General features: G+C 39.2%; 1 long non-coding RNA gene across 1 annotated transcript in view; it reads right to left on the bottom strand.

Annotated features, from left to right (window-relative positions):
• The window catches only part of LOC138803314 (uncharacterized), an 87,274-nt gene extending 70,331 nt beyond the window's left edge, over positions 1–16,943 (bottom strand). The window contains exons 1-2 of the long non-coding RNA XR_011364929.1: positions 16,703–16,943; positions 16,007–16,120 (exon numbers count right to left, since the gene is read on the bottom strand). This is a non-coding gene — a long non-coding RNA (uncharacterized lncRNA). The remainder of the gene's footprint in view (positions 1–16,006; positions 16,121–16,702) is intronic.
• Between the last annotated feature and the right edge of the window lie 699 nt (positions 16,944–17,642).

Here is a 17,642-nt window from a genome sequence, read left to right as displayed (position 1 = left end):
AAGTATAGAGAGATGCATTGTTGTCCCTGCCATTCCGTTTTCCTAAGTTTTTCTTTTTTCCCTTTCCTCCTGTGCTTGCTCAGTTAGACTTTGAGTAATGCCTGTTTGGGGCAGGCCCCAGTTCCTGGCTGCTTTCTTCAGGTTGTGTCCCCCCTCTTAGAATTCTTTGTAATGCTGGCTTAATGTTTATGTATTCATTTAGTTTTTCTTTGCTATTAAAAGTTTTCAGTTCTCCATCAAATGTGAATGCTAGCTTTGCCGGGTAGATCAGTCTGGGTTGGCAGTTATTGGCTCTCAGGGCTCGTATGGTGCTTTCCCAGGCTTTTCTTGCATTCATTGTTTGTGTGGAGAGATCTGCAGTAATTCTTATTTTTTTCCCATTGTAGTATAGCTCCTTCTTCATTTTTGCTGCATGCAGGATTGTTTCCTTATTATTCAGATCTATCATTTTTACTATAATGTGTCTAGAAGTGTTTCTCCTGGGGTCTTGCTTGTTGGGTGTTCGATAAGCTTTTGTGATGTAGTTAAGATGGTCGTTTTTGAGGTGGGGAAAATTTTCATTGATTATCTTGTTAAATAGGTGTTGCATTCCCTTGCTCTGGAATTCCTCACCTTCGTCCACTCCAATTATGCGAAGGTTAAATTTTTTAGCATTATCTGCTTGCTCTTGAATATCCCTTTGGTTTAATTTGAGTAATTTTTCCATATCTGTCACTTTTTGGTCCAGTTGGTGTATTCTGTCTTCTGTATCTGACACTCGACCTTCCATTTCATTCACTCTGTTGACAGTGGCTTCTATTGTGGTTTGCATGGAGGAAATGGATCCCTTTATGGATTCAATGTTGGTTCTCAGAGTACTGATCTCACCTCTCAATGAGGTATGCATTACCTCTAATTTGGCGTTTATCTCACTTCTTATTGAGGTTTGTGCAGCTTCTATTTTTGCATGCATCTCTTGTTTGATACCCTGTATCTCTTTGGATAGTTCATCCTTGTGCTCTTTCAATTTCTGATAAATTTCTCGCTTTATTTCTTGAGTCATTGCCTCCAGCAACCCTTGGAAGTAGCCTTTGTCTTCCATTCCTGCTTTGCTCCCACTGGGGCTCTCCCCTGTGTGGCTGCTGGCTTTTGGGGTGAGCTTGCTGTCCTGGGTGGTAGTAAACCTTGTGATTTTTCTCTGTGATTTTCGCATGGAGGTTCAGGAGACTGCTCTTCAATTTTGTTTTGGTGTGTCTGTCTTTGCTTGGTTGCTGATTCTGTATTGGTAGAGAGAGTCTGTGCCTGATCTGGGTTCTGTTGGGAGCCTATTTCCAGCTGCTATTCTGACTTACTTAGGATTCTCAGCTCTCTGCTGTAGATTGCTGACAGTTCCCGCCTTTGGAAGGGTTGAGCAGCCTAGACTGCTTGTGTTTGCTCCTACGGGTGCTCTTGTGAAGAACAGATGCTCTGGATGCACTCTCCCAAATGCTGGAGTCTGCTATGGGCTCCTGATGTGTTTTTGTTTATTTGTTTTGGGCTGGTTGTGGGCTTGAACTCTAGGTTTGGGTGCTGTCCCTCAGCTTTTCAGCTCAAGGCTGGCACCCTACCGTTTGAGCCACAGCACCACTTCTGACCCTTTTTGCTTTTGTGATGCTGAGGAATCAGATCCAGGGCCTCATACATCCAAGACTATCACTCTATTGCTGAGCCGCCTTAACAGTCTGAGCTCCTGCTTACTATCAGGTGCTGGCAGCCTGTGTTGCCCAATTCCCAGTCTAGGGTATATGGGTGGAGTTTTGGTGGGGTTTGGGCTTCTCTTGTCCTGGGCCTCCAGGTCTTTTGTTGTCACAGGCGTGCTTCCCGGGGGAGTGTTGTTTCCTGGTTTTCTCCCCTCTGTTGAGGCGTATGCTCAGCTTTTTACTTCAATTGGGAGGAGTTGGTTGTGTTGTTCAGGTGCCGGATCCCCGGGCTTGGTTCCGGCCCCAGCCTGGAGCGCGCTTGTTAGGCCTGTGCTGATGTGTATACCCCCTAGGTTATACAGCCTGGGGGACACAGTTCAAATTTCTTCTACTGTTGGTAGTCTTGACCCAGGGGCGCTGTTCCTGGCTTGGGCATTTAAGCTCCCTTCCAGGGGTGCTCTTGCTCTAGCCTGGCCAGCTGAGTGTGCTCCACGGGCTGGTGGAGCTCTCAAACAGTTCCCAGTTTTAGTGGGTCCTGTGGTCCGGGTGCTGGGGTAGGGAGTCTAGGTCAGGGTCTGGGGATTCCCTCCAGCTCTGGTCTCCCTTGAGGGATACACTTCCCCTGTGGGGTACTCACCCTGGAGCTGGTTGTTTCTGTGTGGTGTAGGTCGTCAGTTGTTGTTGCAATCCGGGCTGGGTTGGGCGGTGGTGGCTCTGTGTGATTCTTTTCTGTCTCTGCCTCTGTCGAAGCTGTTGGGTCAAGAGTGTCCACGCTCAGGCAGCTTCTTCTCGGTACCTCTGGGGCCCAAGTGACCCCGCCGGGTTGTTGCGATCGTGATCGGGCGGGCGGGTGGTCTGCAGACAGGACCCTTTGTCGCGCAGAGCCGCTTTGGCGGGATGGAACCTCTCTGCTCGGGTGGAGAGTGCTGGATCGTTGCGATCGCGATCAGGCGGGCCGGGTGGTCTGCCGCAGGTCCTTTTGTCACTCTGCTGATGCCGAGCGGGGGATGGAGCCTCTCTGCTCGGGTGGAGAGTGAGGGGTGGGGGTGGGATCCTCGTGGAGACTCCCGGCTGGTAGGTTTCTCTGTTCCTGGCGATCTGCTGTTCTGCAAACCAGTACCTGATGTTCTGAAAGTGGCCCCCTGTGTCTCTGCTGTTTCTCTGGGGCTCCCACAGCCCCCGCCGGGCCGGCTGGCCGGCGGCTTGGCGCGCTGCCGCGCGGCCAGTAAAGGTTGGGGGAGGGGTCTTCGCTTTTCTCTGTTTTGAAATTCTTTTCCTCTTTCTTTTTTGTTATTCTCCGCCTCTGGTTTTTCTCTGAGTGTTCGTCTTTTTGTTGTTGTCGGTCTCTTGGGGAGATTAAGCGTTGGAACTCGAACTCTCTTTTTGGTTGGAGAGCGCTGTGGCGTTTCCCTACTGCCCCGTCGCCATCTTGGTCCCCCCTCCTCCTAAACTTCTCTTTTTCTTAAGCAAGACAATGTCCATGTTAGATGCCTACAAGTAACAAAAATCATAACCAATACATTTACATTGCAAAAGAATTTCCTGTTTGGTCTTCTGAGTTGGTGAGGGTGTGTACCACTTAAATCCAAAGTAAAAGTGGCTTTAAAATTAGGCTGGGCACTGGTGGTTCATGCCTATCATCTTAACTACTCAGGAAGCTGAGATCTGAGGATCACAGTGCCAAGCCAGCCTGAGCAGAAAAGTCTGTATGACTCTTATCTCCAATTAAACAGCAAAAATCCCAAAACTGGCGATATGCCTCAAGTAGTAGAGTACCAGCCATGAGTAAAAAGGCCAAGTAAGACCTGGAGGCCCCTGAGTTTTAAAAAAAAGGTTCTTTTTCTTAATTGAAAAAAAGTGATAAGATAATAAGAACTCTTCTCCTGATCCCTTCTATTGTATCATTTTACCAATCTTAGGATGTGACTTCTATCTTGTAGACCAAGACAGCTGCTCAAATTCCAGTCATTATATCTTTAATCTAGCTAATAAGAATGAGGAAGGCATGCTTCACCCTTTAAAAATGTGTTCCCCAAATCAAACACACCATTTCTGCTTACATTCCTTTGGCCCAAATTCAGCTTTCAGAGCTCCTACATGCCAGCTCTTTTCCATTTGCCTCTCCACTCAAACACTGCTTATTTCTTTCCAACTGTTCTCTGCCTTGGTAAGCAGGTCTCTATAAACTATCTCAATGTGATATTGTAGCCTCTGTTTTCTGTGGTTCTAGTACAGACAATAGGGGCTCTAGGAGAGGATCAGAGCAAGAAAGAGTGAAGTCTGGGTATTTGTTCTCTGAATATTGAATGAGACTGATTCTGTCCATCAACTCAAAGCTATGGATTCTTTGGACTGACATTATCTGATTGTCTCTTTTTCTAGTTTTTTTTTCTATTATTTTATCTTATCTTTTTAGGCCCTCAAGGAAGTAACAATCTAGCTGATATGAGGTCTTGATTATTATAAAGTATTTACATGTCCACCAAATCCAACCTTTCTTAATAGTACATTTATAAATAAATACTATTTGGTTTATTCTGAGTGTATCATCTGTATTTGGTTAAGATTTTTGACACATCTACTTAACTTCAATAGTTTTATTGTGGACCACATACTAATCTAGAAAATGGAAAGCTCAATAGCAATGTGCATAAGATCATATCAAATGATATTTTATGAAATGAACTCCAATAAAAGAAAATGAAACAATTTTCAGTTTCTATTGTTGGTGTTTTTGTTTTCTTTTCCTTTTATCTTGTTTGCTAGTTTGTTTGTATTTGGGAGGGTTATGGGAGCACAGAAAAGGTGGAACAAGGGTGAACAAATACAACAGTGTTACTCCTAGACACAATGTGGAAAATGAACTACATATCTTGGGGGGCAGGGATGGAGGAAAAACTAGGAGAGAGCCCTAGAGGGAAGACACAGTTCAAAAGAATTGTACTCAATTCTCGTTACCTGATTCATGTAATTGTAACCCCTCTGTATATCAACTCTACAATAACAACAAATGAAAGGAAAGAAAGAAGAGTCAATGTTGTGAGACAATTAGCAGTCTCTGGTCAGTGGTCTTTTTGGTCAGTTCTGTTTCTTAATTTTACTTTCTATCCCTCGCTATTGACAATTGCCATGTAAGAAAACCACCATTGTTTTTACTCCATTCCAGGTTATTGTTGTAATATACAATGTCTAAACTTCTCCTGGCTCTGATCTCCAAGTATTATTTTTTCAGGTTATAAAGTGTGTGTGTGTGTGTGTGTGTGTGTGTGTGTGTGTGTGTGTGTGTGTGTGTGTGTGTGTACTAGAAGGGTAGTGGAAAATGAACTGGAGACTTGAGCATGCTAAGCATGTGTTCTGCATTGAATATACCTCTCAGTCCCTATTTTTCCAGGTTTGTGTTGTACATTTCCACATGTCACAGAAAGAAACGTGGCAATACTATTTTTCAAATTTAGCTTGCAGAATCCACAGCACACAGAGGGTAAACACAAAACCAAAAAGGTAACTGACTTATGATCCAGCAAGAACCTGAAGAGCAGCCTTAAGTATTATCTTACACAGATTCTGTATATTAGAAGAGATAGGAGATGGAGGACAGATTAGCAGATAGGAAATAATCTCACATACCTAAAGGACCCAGCTAACCAGAAAGCTACAATTAGATATATATAAGATGATTGTCAATACCCACAAAACCTTAGAAATGTGTTGTGCCTTAATAGACTACTCTCATGACTAGCTCAGACCTGGGTGCTATCTATGACCTGTACTATATCCTTATTCCTGCATTCCATATCCAGCTAGTCTCCAAGTTCATTTAATTATGCCTTCTAAACAATCTCCCATTCATCCTCTCATTTCCAATACTGTAATTCAAGCCTAAATCATCTTTTGCCTACATTGTACTGTTTGTACTGTCCCCCAAGACCCATGGAGTTTTCTAAAACACCAATTAGATCATGTTATTCCTTCAGATCAACTATTCAATAGTTTCTCAGTTCTCCTTGCATGGAGTTAAATTTTAATGAGACTATATTTCCCAGCAATTACATTTCTTTTTGGCCTCCTCTCACCCCATTCCTCTTCTACCCTCTTGACACTCCAGCCACTGTAAAATAACTTCCATTTACCAGAAGAAATTTATACAGCCTCTTGCATCCATGTGCCTTATTCCCAGCTACTCTTTCTTTCCTCATCTGAGACTTCATCTCTTACTCATGGTCAGGATTCTGTTTATATCCCACACCAAGTCCAGTACCCCTGATCTTCTTTATATTGTAATAGATGTCTCCTGTTGGGTTCTCATGACTTCTGAGTGTTTCTCCATTGCACTATTTGTGACATGTTGTTTCCATGGTATTTGCTTACTCCTTCCTAGTATATGAGTTTCATGAATGGCATTCAAAACAGAATCTTCAGTTGTCTACTAATGAAGCCAGCAAAGATGAACTCAAAGCATGCCCATGAAAAACATTAATGTATGGACAAGGTTGGCTAAGATTGCATTTCCTTAGACACTATATTTCTTTTTTTTATTGTGAAAATACTGTACAGAAGGGTTACAATTACATGGGCAAGATAATGAGTACATTTCTTATCAAGCATTGTAGCCTCCTCCCTTGTTTCCCCTTCCCATCCCTTCCCATCCTCCCCCCGCCCCCCCACTCAATCCTCCCTGCTCCCCACCCCCCACCAAAGTTGTAAAGTTCGTTTTCGATATAATGACTTGTACTTCTCATTGTTGCAATGGGTCCACCTGTATCCCTTTTTAAACGATTTGTTTTTCCCCTTCCCCTCCACAAATTATACCAACATCAAATACTGTGAAAGCAGGGGTTATACTGTGGAGGAGGGACATACAAAGCAACAAAGAAATAATCTTATAAATGCATTAGAAACAGTTGCATGAAAGAAAAAAAAACATTTGAATACATATCTTAGGGTTCATTTCCCTAACATCACCTTATCTGACCTTTTCTGCTCGACTCAGACATATACTAGATATTGCAAATAAGGGAAACCATGGGACCTATGTTTCTTTGGGCCTGGCTTACTTCACTTCATATAATTTTTTCCAAGCCTTAGACACTATACTTCTATCGGCGTAGAATGCTATGGTTTTTCAAGTTCTCTTTTGTTGTAATATAACTGTTTCTGCTCTATTCTTGAGGTTTATACTTTTCTCTAATGCAAAATAAAATATAATCACTAGACTTTTGGTAGGAATCACAATGAGATGACAGGATCCACACATATTTTCCATCATAAGTTAAAAGGAAAAATAGTACAACCCATAGCTTTAAGACATTGGACAGCAGAGAGTGTGATGTTGTGATTCCTAAGAGAAAAGAAGTAAGTGAGGTAAAACCTTTGGTGTTCTGCCTGGACACTCATTCTGGATCCTAATGTAGGCTAAGGAATCCTAAGCAGAGCATAACTGTCTAAGTTGTGAAGACAGAACCCAGAAGCTGAGCTGACTTGAAATTTTGAAGAAGAATGTCAGAGGGAAGAGAACCACATGTAAAACAAGTCCTTAATGAATATAAGGAGCATATTGAGCAAAACTTCATTTTTCCAGGCAATGGGTAACTGAGGACCTGTAGGCTGAGTGATTCCCACAGCTTGCAGAATTGAGCAACATTCAAACTGTGACCAAGAAGAATGAAAGATTTTCAAAGACCATTTGAGGCATTCAATAGAGACCACAAGGCTTTCATACTTAATAGTGGCGTTAAAGTATCCATAAATATTCTCTAGACTTGTCTTCTGCATCTTCAAAGCAATTTTTGAAGGAGAAAGCTGGTTAACAAGTAATTTCTTTGCTAGAACAAAAGCCTTAAAGGATCACCACAAAAATCCAGATACTTAAAACACAATATTCAGTATCCAATAAAAATTTGTTGGTCATGCAAAAAATTGGCGGATAGAAACTGATGCAGAAGTAATGGAGATGTAGAATTAACAGAAAGAACATTAAGATAACTATTAAGTTATCTTAATGAAATACTTAAAGGTGGAACAAACGTGGTAGGGAAAAATGTATACATACATGTATTAAAGACAATGAAACTTCAATAGATAAAAATATATGCCAATAGAATTCCTCCGGAAATATTAAAAGCACATTGCATATTGCAAGAGGCATCAATAGTAAACCTGACAACTAATGATAATAGAAACTATCCAAAATGAATAATATGTAAAAAAGAGGTTCATAATATAAACAGTATGTTAGTGATTTGTGGAACAATTTTTATGGTCTAATGTAGAATTCTAGAAGGAGAAGACGAGATAAATACATCTGAGTATCTAGTAGCTAAAAATTCCCAGAATCAATCAAAAATGTACAGGCAATAAGCCACAATCAGGCTACAGCAAAGAAAACTTCACCCGAGCCCAGTATACCATTAAAGATAAATGAGTAACAAAAATATCTTAAATTAACAAGGAAAAAGACACATTATACATAGAGGAGCAAATATTTTTTAAAAAAAGAATACAGACTTTTTATCTGAAACTATGCAAGGAGAAAGACAACAGAGAAATCCAGTTAAAGTGCCTAATAAAGGCAGAATAAACTGTTGGCCTAGGAGTTTACATCCAGTGAAATGTTCTTTTAAAAGAAAGACAAATATTTTCAGGAAAATACAAGTTAAGAACATTTATTAGCAGAGCTAAGCTATAAGACATATTGAAGGATGTCTTTTAAACAAAAAATTTCCACAGATAGAATGTTGAAAAGAAGAATGCAATGTATGGTAAATGCATGAGGAAATACAACTTAATTTAATGAAAAATTCAGTCTTTAAAGCAAATGACATAATTTTGCAAGTATATAGTATGCGGAAGTAAATAGGGAACAAAGGAGAGGATGGGTAAGTGGAAGTAAATCACAGCTAGTTCTGCAGCTTGAACTCAGGGCCTAGGTGCTGTCCTTAAGCCTCTTTGTTCTCAAGGTTAGCACTCTACCACTTGAGCTATAGCACCATTTCTGGCTTTTTTGAGTAGTTTATTGTAGTCTCCTGTAGACTTTTCTGCCTAGGCTGGCTTTGAACTGAGATCCTCAGATCTCAGCCACCTGAGTAGCGAGGATTACAGGTGTGAGCCACAGGCACCCAACTATATCACAGCTTTTTTATATATGAAGTGATCTAATATTTTTTCTTCCATGATAGAATATGACAACTTAAAGAAATATATAGTAAACCTAGAGTAAATCTGTTAAGGCATGGATAGTATCAGGCTTTGCCAGCATAGGAGCTCAGTTACAATTCTCCAACTCTGCCACTGCAGCAAGAAATATCAGCTAGTAGAGAGCCATAGACGATATGCACCTTAATGAAGGAGACTGTGTCCCCATAAGACAGCATAAAAATAATCTGATACAATCAGACTTGATTGCCAACTATATAATTTACCCCTCACTCACCTAGAGCAATCACTAAAATTAAAATTAAATTGTAGACTCTCAAAGTAATAATAGAAATAAAATGGAATGATAAAAAATAACCAATCTAATTGAAGATAGAAAAAAATAAAAAGAACAAAGACAGATGGAACAAAGAGAAAGCAAACAGCAAGAAGCACCACAATATTGTTATGTACACTGAATGTAAACACTGAAATATTGCTAAATTCAATTAAATGTAGATGAAACATCCAAACTAAAAGGCAGAAAATGTAAGACTAAATCTACAAGAGCAAATTACAATACACTGTCTGTTACAAATTTCGGTAAATATAAAATCATAGAATAAAAAGGTAGAAAACATATTATGAAAATATGAAATATAAGAAACATAGAATGGATATAATAGTAACAGATCAAGTGGACTTCAGGATAAAGGATGTGACCAGAGATGAGGAGGGATGCTTCCTAATGGGAACACAATTAACCAATCAGGACACAGGAGTCCTAAATCAACCACGCAGAATAATTCTAAATCCATATCTCATATCATTCATGAAACAACTGACAAGAGAGAAAGGAGAAATAGACAAACCCATAGCTACAGTTGAAAGATTCAAATGCTTTTTCCCAGTAACTGGCATAACAAATACAAAGAAAATTTGGAAGAATACAGCAATCTTGAATAAAACTATCAACCCACTTAATATTTTTTGGTATTTACAGAATATTCCACCAATGTTAGAATATGCCTATTTCTCAGGAATATTAAGTTATACCATATGTAAATCAATGAAATGTTCTCAGTAAATTTGAAATTATTAAAATAGTATGGCATAATAAAAATAGATCAGAAATCATGTGCATCTCAATCCACTAAAAATGAAACAAGATGGAGGAAATTGAAATGCCATTATATAAACAAAAGTACATGCACTGTGTAATCCCACTTATATGAGACTCTAGAAGGGACAAATCTGCAGTGACAAAAAGTTGTTGGGCAGTGGCACATGACTTGAAGTGTTTATGACTGACTGGATGAAGAACTAACAATGGTGGCAGATGCCTTTCTTCATTATAATGGTAATAACATAGGCATCTGCATTTGTCCAAACTGATTACACTATACACTTCAAATGGTAATATTTTATTATATGTAAATATTTCACAAATGTCAGGCTACCAAAAGTCTCCCCCAAGAGTTCCAAGGGAAGGTCACCCACATTTCAAAAGAGTGGCCTATGAACATTTCCACTTAATTTGCAGCTACTTCCCACTCTCTAATCTCTTCTCCTCATGGCTGTTCTGGTTCTTTCTAGTATATTTCACTGGAAAATTCCAGCAAGCAACTTTGTCCTTAATCTCCCAATGTACCACAAACACAGTGATGCTCTCCATAGAGCATTTTGCTAAGAGTTTAGTGATGAAGAAGGAGGTCATGTCACAAGAGAGGAAACAGCATATATATATATATATATATATATATATATATATATATATATATATATATATATATATATATATATATATATATATATATATATATGGTGTCCATCATCCACCTCTGAAAGGAAGTGACTCACTTACTGCCCCTTCCCTCTTGGCTGCAGCCTACTTTGTGGGGTTAGACAAATGTTCTTGTCTTTCCCTCATTCAACAGCTGAAGGCTGGCAAGGCTGGTGGTAGGAAAACCCTCAAGTCCGAATCTATTGTAAAATAGGAAAACGTAATTTCTCATTCTTTTTGCCCTCTCTCATCAAGGTGATGGCACTCACTTTTGCACAATCCAAAAGAAAACAAATAATTTCTCAAGTAAAGCAGCATTTATTTCCTAGAAAGGTTTTCTTTTTTAAGGTTCATGTTTTTTCTTTGGGGACTCTCATTAAGAATGTAAGCATCTGTGCCTACACTAGATTCATCTAATAGGAATTTCTTGGCCTAGGACCTAGGAATCTTCACTTCAGCTAACACATTATCTTACAGTAACTTCCCTGTCCTGAATTCTCAGGCACTTTAAAAGAGTAGATTTTCTTGTTTTGTAGTTAAGAAAGCTTCCAGGTATACTCTAAGCCAACTATTCATTAAGCTTGAGGTCTCTTTCACTCCATTTCAATGGCTGATACGTGAATTTTTGTGTACAAGACAAGCTTTCAATCACCATCCCCACAGTCAACTTCTAGACCACCAATCTCCTAGTGCTATCATGGACAATGAACCACAGAATGCTGATTAATTAAATCCAGATTGGATTTAAGGTTGCTAGTCCAGAAAATATCTTATAACTCTATAGTATGATATCTGTCTGTAGTTCTTTAAAGCACAAAGTCCTCCAAACAGTTATCATTGCTTTTAATCATAGATTACTGTGGGATATCCATGTCACTGGGCAGTTTTATGGCCAGCTCTACAAACACAAAATGCCCTTCACCATCTTTATATTGGAAAGATCTAAAAGAAGTTGTTAGACAAGTCTTGAACTTGTGGTTGAGGTATGCGCTCTGTATCAAGCCATAGAATGGTTTATAAGAAAACTTCAAAGTAGCCAATAGCGAGACTTTCCTCAGATTCACAGATATTCCCTACAAGTGCTAGAAATATGCGAGTCATAAATTTCATTTTGGCAGTCTAGTCTCATCCAGCAAAGACCAAGAATCAACAATAAATATGTAGGTGGATGTAAATAAAGTTTTCAAAGCCTTTCACTTTGCCATTCTAATCATTGCTTACAGCACATTCTTTTAATTTTTCCCACCCCATCAGCTTGCTGAATTCCTTCATTCTTTCTTGGATTATGAATGTAGAGACTAAGGTGCAGGTGTATTAACCTCAATGTTAACAAGTCTTTCCTAGCCATACTGTCCATCAGCTCATGAAAATCATGGTGTTACCCCATGACTGATTCATTTAGTAATCTTTTTTCAGAATTTTTATACAGATACTGTATTTGTATGTTTCAACTGCCAATTTTGAATTTCCTTGAGTATAGTTGATATACTAGCTTTTACTAACCATGAAGATGTCCTCTTAAAACTCCCATGAATAGTAGCCAGTAACACTTGTGATGAATCTACGTGCTTGCTACTTTGTCTATTAATATTGAAATCTTTAACACAAGCTTATGAAAAGTTCTATGTTCAACTGTCATCGCTGTGAACAGAAGGTCACAAGGTCCATCTTCAAAACACTCATGCCTAACTATATATGTATGTATATATATATATATATATATATATATATATATATATATTCAATAAGCATTTTCTAAGCATCTACTATGTGCCAAGCACCAGAGACAGGCTTTGGGAAATTAACAGTGAACAAAAGTGACCAAGATTCCTACCCCAACATACCTTATTTCCAATTTAATGGGTAAATTCTGACATTTAAACATTCCCATTCTAATGGCCTTAACCAACACCATGAATGGCAATATTCTGATTGATAAATCTATATCCCAGTCTCTGCTTGTGTTATCAATATTGTTACCCAGAATGAGAATTGTGAAGTTCAAGAGTATGAATATTTGTCCACTTTCTTAACTTGTATTTCAAATAACCCTGAGGAAAGATGTAACCATTTACATTTCTGAGGTCAATTATACAACACACTGGCTAAAATTAGATAGTCTTTTTCCTCTTTAAAAATTTTGCCTACCTGATAGATAAGATATCACATCAGTAGATCAATGACAGCACATACTATACTTGGTTTTATTTAGAGAAAATGAATTTCTCTGGCCTAAAGTGGTTATTATTTTGCTTTAAAAGTACCTCACATCCCCTCATATTCAAAAAGAAAAAATCAATATTTCCTTCTCAGTGCATATGAATATCTTCATTAAGCTATTGATTTTTTGAGAAGCACATCTAATATTAAAAGTGCTTATTGGCATTTGTATCTCTCGGTAGAGTGGCTCATCTGCATTCCTAAACCTGTAGCCATAGTGCCTAGGAGCAATTGACTTCTTTGTGAGCACTGACTTGCCCATCCCTGAAGGAATTCAAAACTACACCACTATGTTGGAACTACATTAGATCTGGTTCATTTTAGAGACATTCTTGTGCAACTTCTCTTAATTACATGTGATTGCTTCCTTCTTGTAATTTCCAGAGTGCATCGTGTATACCTCTGTTGTGATATGTAGCATAGTCTTAGTAAGTGAGTTATTTCCTTAGCTTTCTGGCTACAAAGGTAAAATAAATATCTGGTAGACCAGTGGAGAGAATGCAATGAATCAATGCACATAAAACACTTAGCACCATGTCCAGCATAGAACAACTGGCAACAAATATTTGTTAAATGAAGGAAGTGTAGTCAATGTACAATAAATCTTAGATGCTGCTATGGACAAGTGGCTTTCAGACTTTAATGTACATAAGATTGATCAGGAAACTGTGAAAATGCAGATCCTGAAGCTCTCTGCCACCAGAGGCTAGGATTTGTTAAGTCTGGGCATTCGTGGTCCAGACTCTTCACAGAGCTTAGAGAATCCTTTGTGAGCCTATAAGCCCTGCAGAGGCAAGGAAAATATGATATTCATTTCTAAATGACCCTGTACCTATCCACCCAACCCATAGTAGGTGCTCAAGGAGAAACAATTTCACTTTTGACTTTGCTGTGTATAGTCCTATTGATCCAAAGCAGAGAACCAGTTTTTCTAAGATGTGCCTGCAGCTTTGGCCCATCCCAGATAAATCCTCAAGAGCAGAACTGCCATGGGCCTGGAAAACAGTTCTCTAAGTCTCACCATTTTACCTTCTTCTATGTCCTCCTCAGCAAGGCCAAAGTTTAACTGTTGTTACTGTATACCAGGTGCTTCATCTAATTTAATCTTTAAAGTATCTCCATAAAGCGGGGAAAGGGGGAGACAAAAGCTCAGAGAGTTTGTTATCTGTATGAAATGACAGAACAATTAAGAGACAGAATGGGTTTCCAACTTAACGTGAGCACTGCCAAACAACCTTCCCTGATGTTCACCAGTGGGATAGAAGTTGAGAATTGATACCTTGGGAATGTGTCTTAGTGATAGAATGCTTGCTAATAGTAGAGTGCTTGCCTAGCATGCATGAACCCCTGGGTTCCATTCCTCAGTACCTCATAAACAAAAAAAAGCTATAAGTGGCACTGTGGCTTAAGTGGTAGAGTGCTAGCTTTAAAGTTCAGGGAGAGTGCCCAGGCCCTGAGTTCAAGCCCCAGGGTTGGCAAAAGAAAAAAAAGAGTTGATACCTGATACCTTTATTGGCTTGCTAGAGCAGGACTCAGTGTGCTCGTGTGTGTGTGTGTGTGTGTGTGTGTGTGTGTGTGTGTGTGTGTGTGTGTGTGTGTGTGTGTGTGTGTTTGAGAGAGAGAGAGAGAGCAAGAGAGAGAGAGAGAAATGTCAATTGCAAGTAAATTCCTGATCATAGGTAATTGAATAAAGCAGAAATTTTTTCTCCTTCTATGTAGACATTACAAATATAGGATATTAAATCACCCCTACTTCATCCCTAACCAATCAGCCACTGCCAGTTTGCATGCTACATATGTTCAGCATGACTCAAAGGACCCTCAGGCAGTGGGTGGGTTAATCAATCCAACAATAGTAATTTTCATAAATGGGAACTCCCCGACTTCCCAGTTGGCTGTTCAGTTAATTGTGAGTCATGAATTTCCTTTTTAGGATAATATTTACCATAGAGTATGGACGGTTAAAGGGAATACGTAATCTCCATTTATCTGATGGGAAACGAGTTCTTAAAACATTACCTAATGATTGATTTACCAGATAAATAATCCTTAGGATTAAACAACAACAAAAACACATTGGGGAAAGGCACAGGAGGGATTGCCAGGAGCAGAAAGGTGACTAGGAATAAACTGGGACTTGGAGGTGCATAAAAAGGATGCTTGTTGCCTGTAATCCTAGCTGAGATCTGGAGGATGGAGATATGAAACCAACCCAGATAGAAAAGTACACAAGATTCCCTCTCCAAAATAACCAGAAAGAAATAAAACGAGACTGAAGGAATTAATAAAGCATCAGCCTAGGAAGCAAGCCAAGCAAGCATGAGGTCTTGAGTTCAAATAACAGTGTCAAAAGAGAAAAATTTTAAAAAAGATGAAGTCTCTTGACTGCACTTGACTGCATGATCAAATCCATCTCACCAGTGACATCACATAACTTCATTCACTTATTCTTTTGATTACAAGTAGTAACTTCTAGATAATCTCAGAGACTTCCTAAAGCCCAAATTTCAACAACCCAGCAATTCATCAGCCCAGCGAATGAACACTTTTTGTTTTAAGATGCTGGGTTTTCAAGAGTAGGTGAGGCTAACATTAATTTCAATTTCAATATCAGATTACCTTATTCCATTTTTGTAATTTTGAGGTAATCTTCATTTTATCAGTAGGAAAACAGAGGCCTGAGCAAGGCCAACATCTCGTCTAGTGACAAGGCTATCTAATTCTAATGCTTCCTACTTTTTAGAGCTTAGCAAGTATGAAAACTCAGATCTGTACTGCAAAAGGGAGGATTTGATGAATTCACTTGACCTGTGGCTCAAGTGGCACAGTATTAGCCTTGCACAAAAATGCTCAGGGCTAGTGCCCAGGCTCTAAGTTTAAGCCCCAGGATCCACACAAAGCAGGAAGTCAGGAAGACTCCATAGACTAAGTAATCTGGAACAGATCCTTGAAAAATGAGAGGGTCTCTTGGGACAGAAAAGAAAATTTTATATGGAGGCCACATCAATATAGAGTGTCAAACATGGGAAATCTTGGGATGTGTCAGTAGCTTATCTCTCCTGGAAAATCTTCACATTACTAAAGAAAAGGCCTATTCCTTGGGAGCACATGAATGTTTACCCTGAAGAATTTGGATCCAGAGGTACTAAGGAACATTGAGTAGAATTTGAACAGAGGCTAGTCATAATCATTATCCCTCAGAAGAAACACTCACCTCTTCTTCTCTTTTGTCCTCATCTTCCTCCTGGTCTTGTTGAGTCAGCCTACTGTAGACAGGCTTTTGTTAAGGTTCAAGGAACAGCTTGGTACAGTAAAAATATGTATGGCTCTACAATAACAATAAAAAATATATTTTTAAAAAGTATGGGTTTTGGAAGCTGATTCTAAATGGAACAAGGAGAATTGAGAATCAAAGAGAAGGGGCCATTTAACCAGAGCCTTAACAGACAAATGAGTGTTTGCTCTCAGAGATGAGGGACCATGACATGTCAGATGTGGTGAGACATGGATGGAGGCAAGACTTGGCAGGCACAGGTAGGGAACAGTGAATAATTTTTTCTCTGGAAATGGAAGGTTTTTGAGGGGAGTAAAGTGTGAAGTATGCATAACCAAGATGGCAGATATTTGGTAAATGTCAAACAAAGGAGCTCTTTTCTAATCTGGAACACCAAGAAGGCCTGGAGGGATCTCTATCAGTGGAGTGAACATGGTGACTTAGACTATAGTCAATAGCATATAGCGTGGATCAGGAGAGGGAAGGAGAAGTTATGGACAGACATCAAATAGAGCAGACCCAACACTTATGGTAAGAGTGGAACGCAGGTGAACCAGGACAGTGGCAGAGGCCGGAAGGGTCAGGAGTAATGTAGTCAGTCTAGTTGTAAACAAGATACATTCTCATCATTACTACCATCATTAATGTCTTCCTCATCTTCTTCTTCCTCATTCTCCAAGTCTTCCTCTTCTTCCTTCTTTCTTTTCTTCCTCTGCCTTCTCCTTCTTCCTCATCTTCTATTTACTTCTTTATTTCTTCACCGTTTATTTTCTTCTTCTTTATCCTTCTTTTTCTGACTTTTTTTCTCTTCCATCATTATTTATCTCTCAATAGTTGATGGGGATTTACTTCATTATCATTTCTTTATTTGTTTCAGTTTTTGTTTCAGTTCTGTAAGAGTTAGAATTGGGTTCTGCTAGATGTAGCCAAATATCCAAAACACTAGTATACTTCCTTGCTCTGATGTGCCATGAACACAGTACAAGTTTAATAAGCACTCCTGCATGGCCAGACCCAGACTTTTGTTGTTGTTGTTATTATTCTTTATTATCTTTAAGTATGTACAAAGTAGTTGTGATTTACAAAGCAGTATATGAATGCAATGGATCTTGACCAATGTCACTCCTTTCAATATTCTCACCCATCCTTTCCACCCACCCTTCACTCACTTTTCTTAATTTTGCAAGATATACATTGAATTCTTCACTGCATTCTTGAATACGCTACCATTCTCAGCTCAGGACTACTACCTGACACTGGAATCAAGATCAAACATTAACATTCTATCCACCTTTCAGGCAGAGGGGGTGGGGAAAGGCACCTACTCTCCATTTGAAGGACATTTCCTGAATTTGCACACACCAGTTCTCCTTAATATCAATCAGATCTTTTCACTTTTCCATATCTAGGAAATTGGGAAAGCAGGGCTCTAATTTGTCCATCTTTCTGTCTCCTGCTTTCTCAGTCAGTTGTCTTTTTTCTAGAGAGGGTATACTGCACAGCTCACATACTTTGGAGTTGTCAGGTCTGATTCTGACACCAGCTTGTGACCTTGAGTGACTGACATACACTCTCC

The sequence above is a fragment of the Dipodomys merriami genome, unplaced genomic scaffold (genome assembly GCF_024711535.1).
Source record: "Dipodomys merriami isolate MVZ:Mamm:240054 unplaced genomic scaffold, mDipMer1.0.p SCAF_34, whole genome shotgun sequence".
NCBI lineage: Eukaryota > Metazoa > Chordata > Mammalia > Rodentia > Heteromyidae > Dipodomys > Dipodomys merriami.
This window is presented reverse-complemented; position numbering and strand designations above follow the sequence as displayed.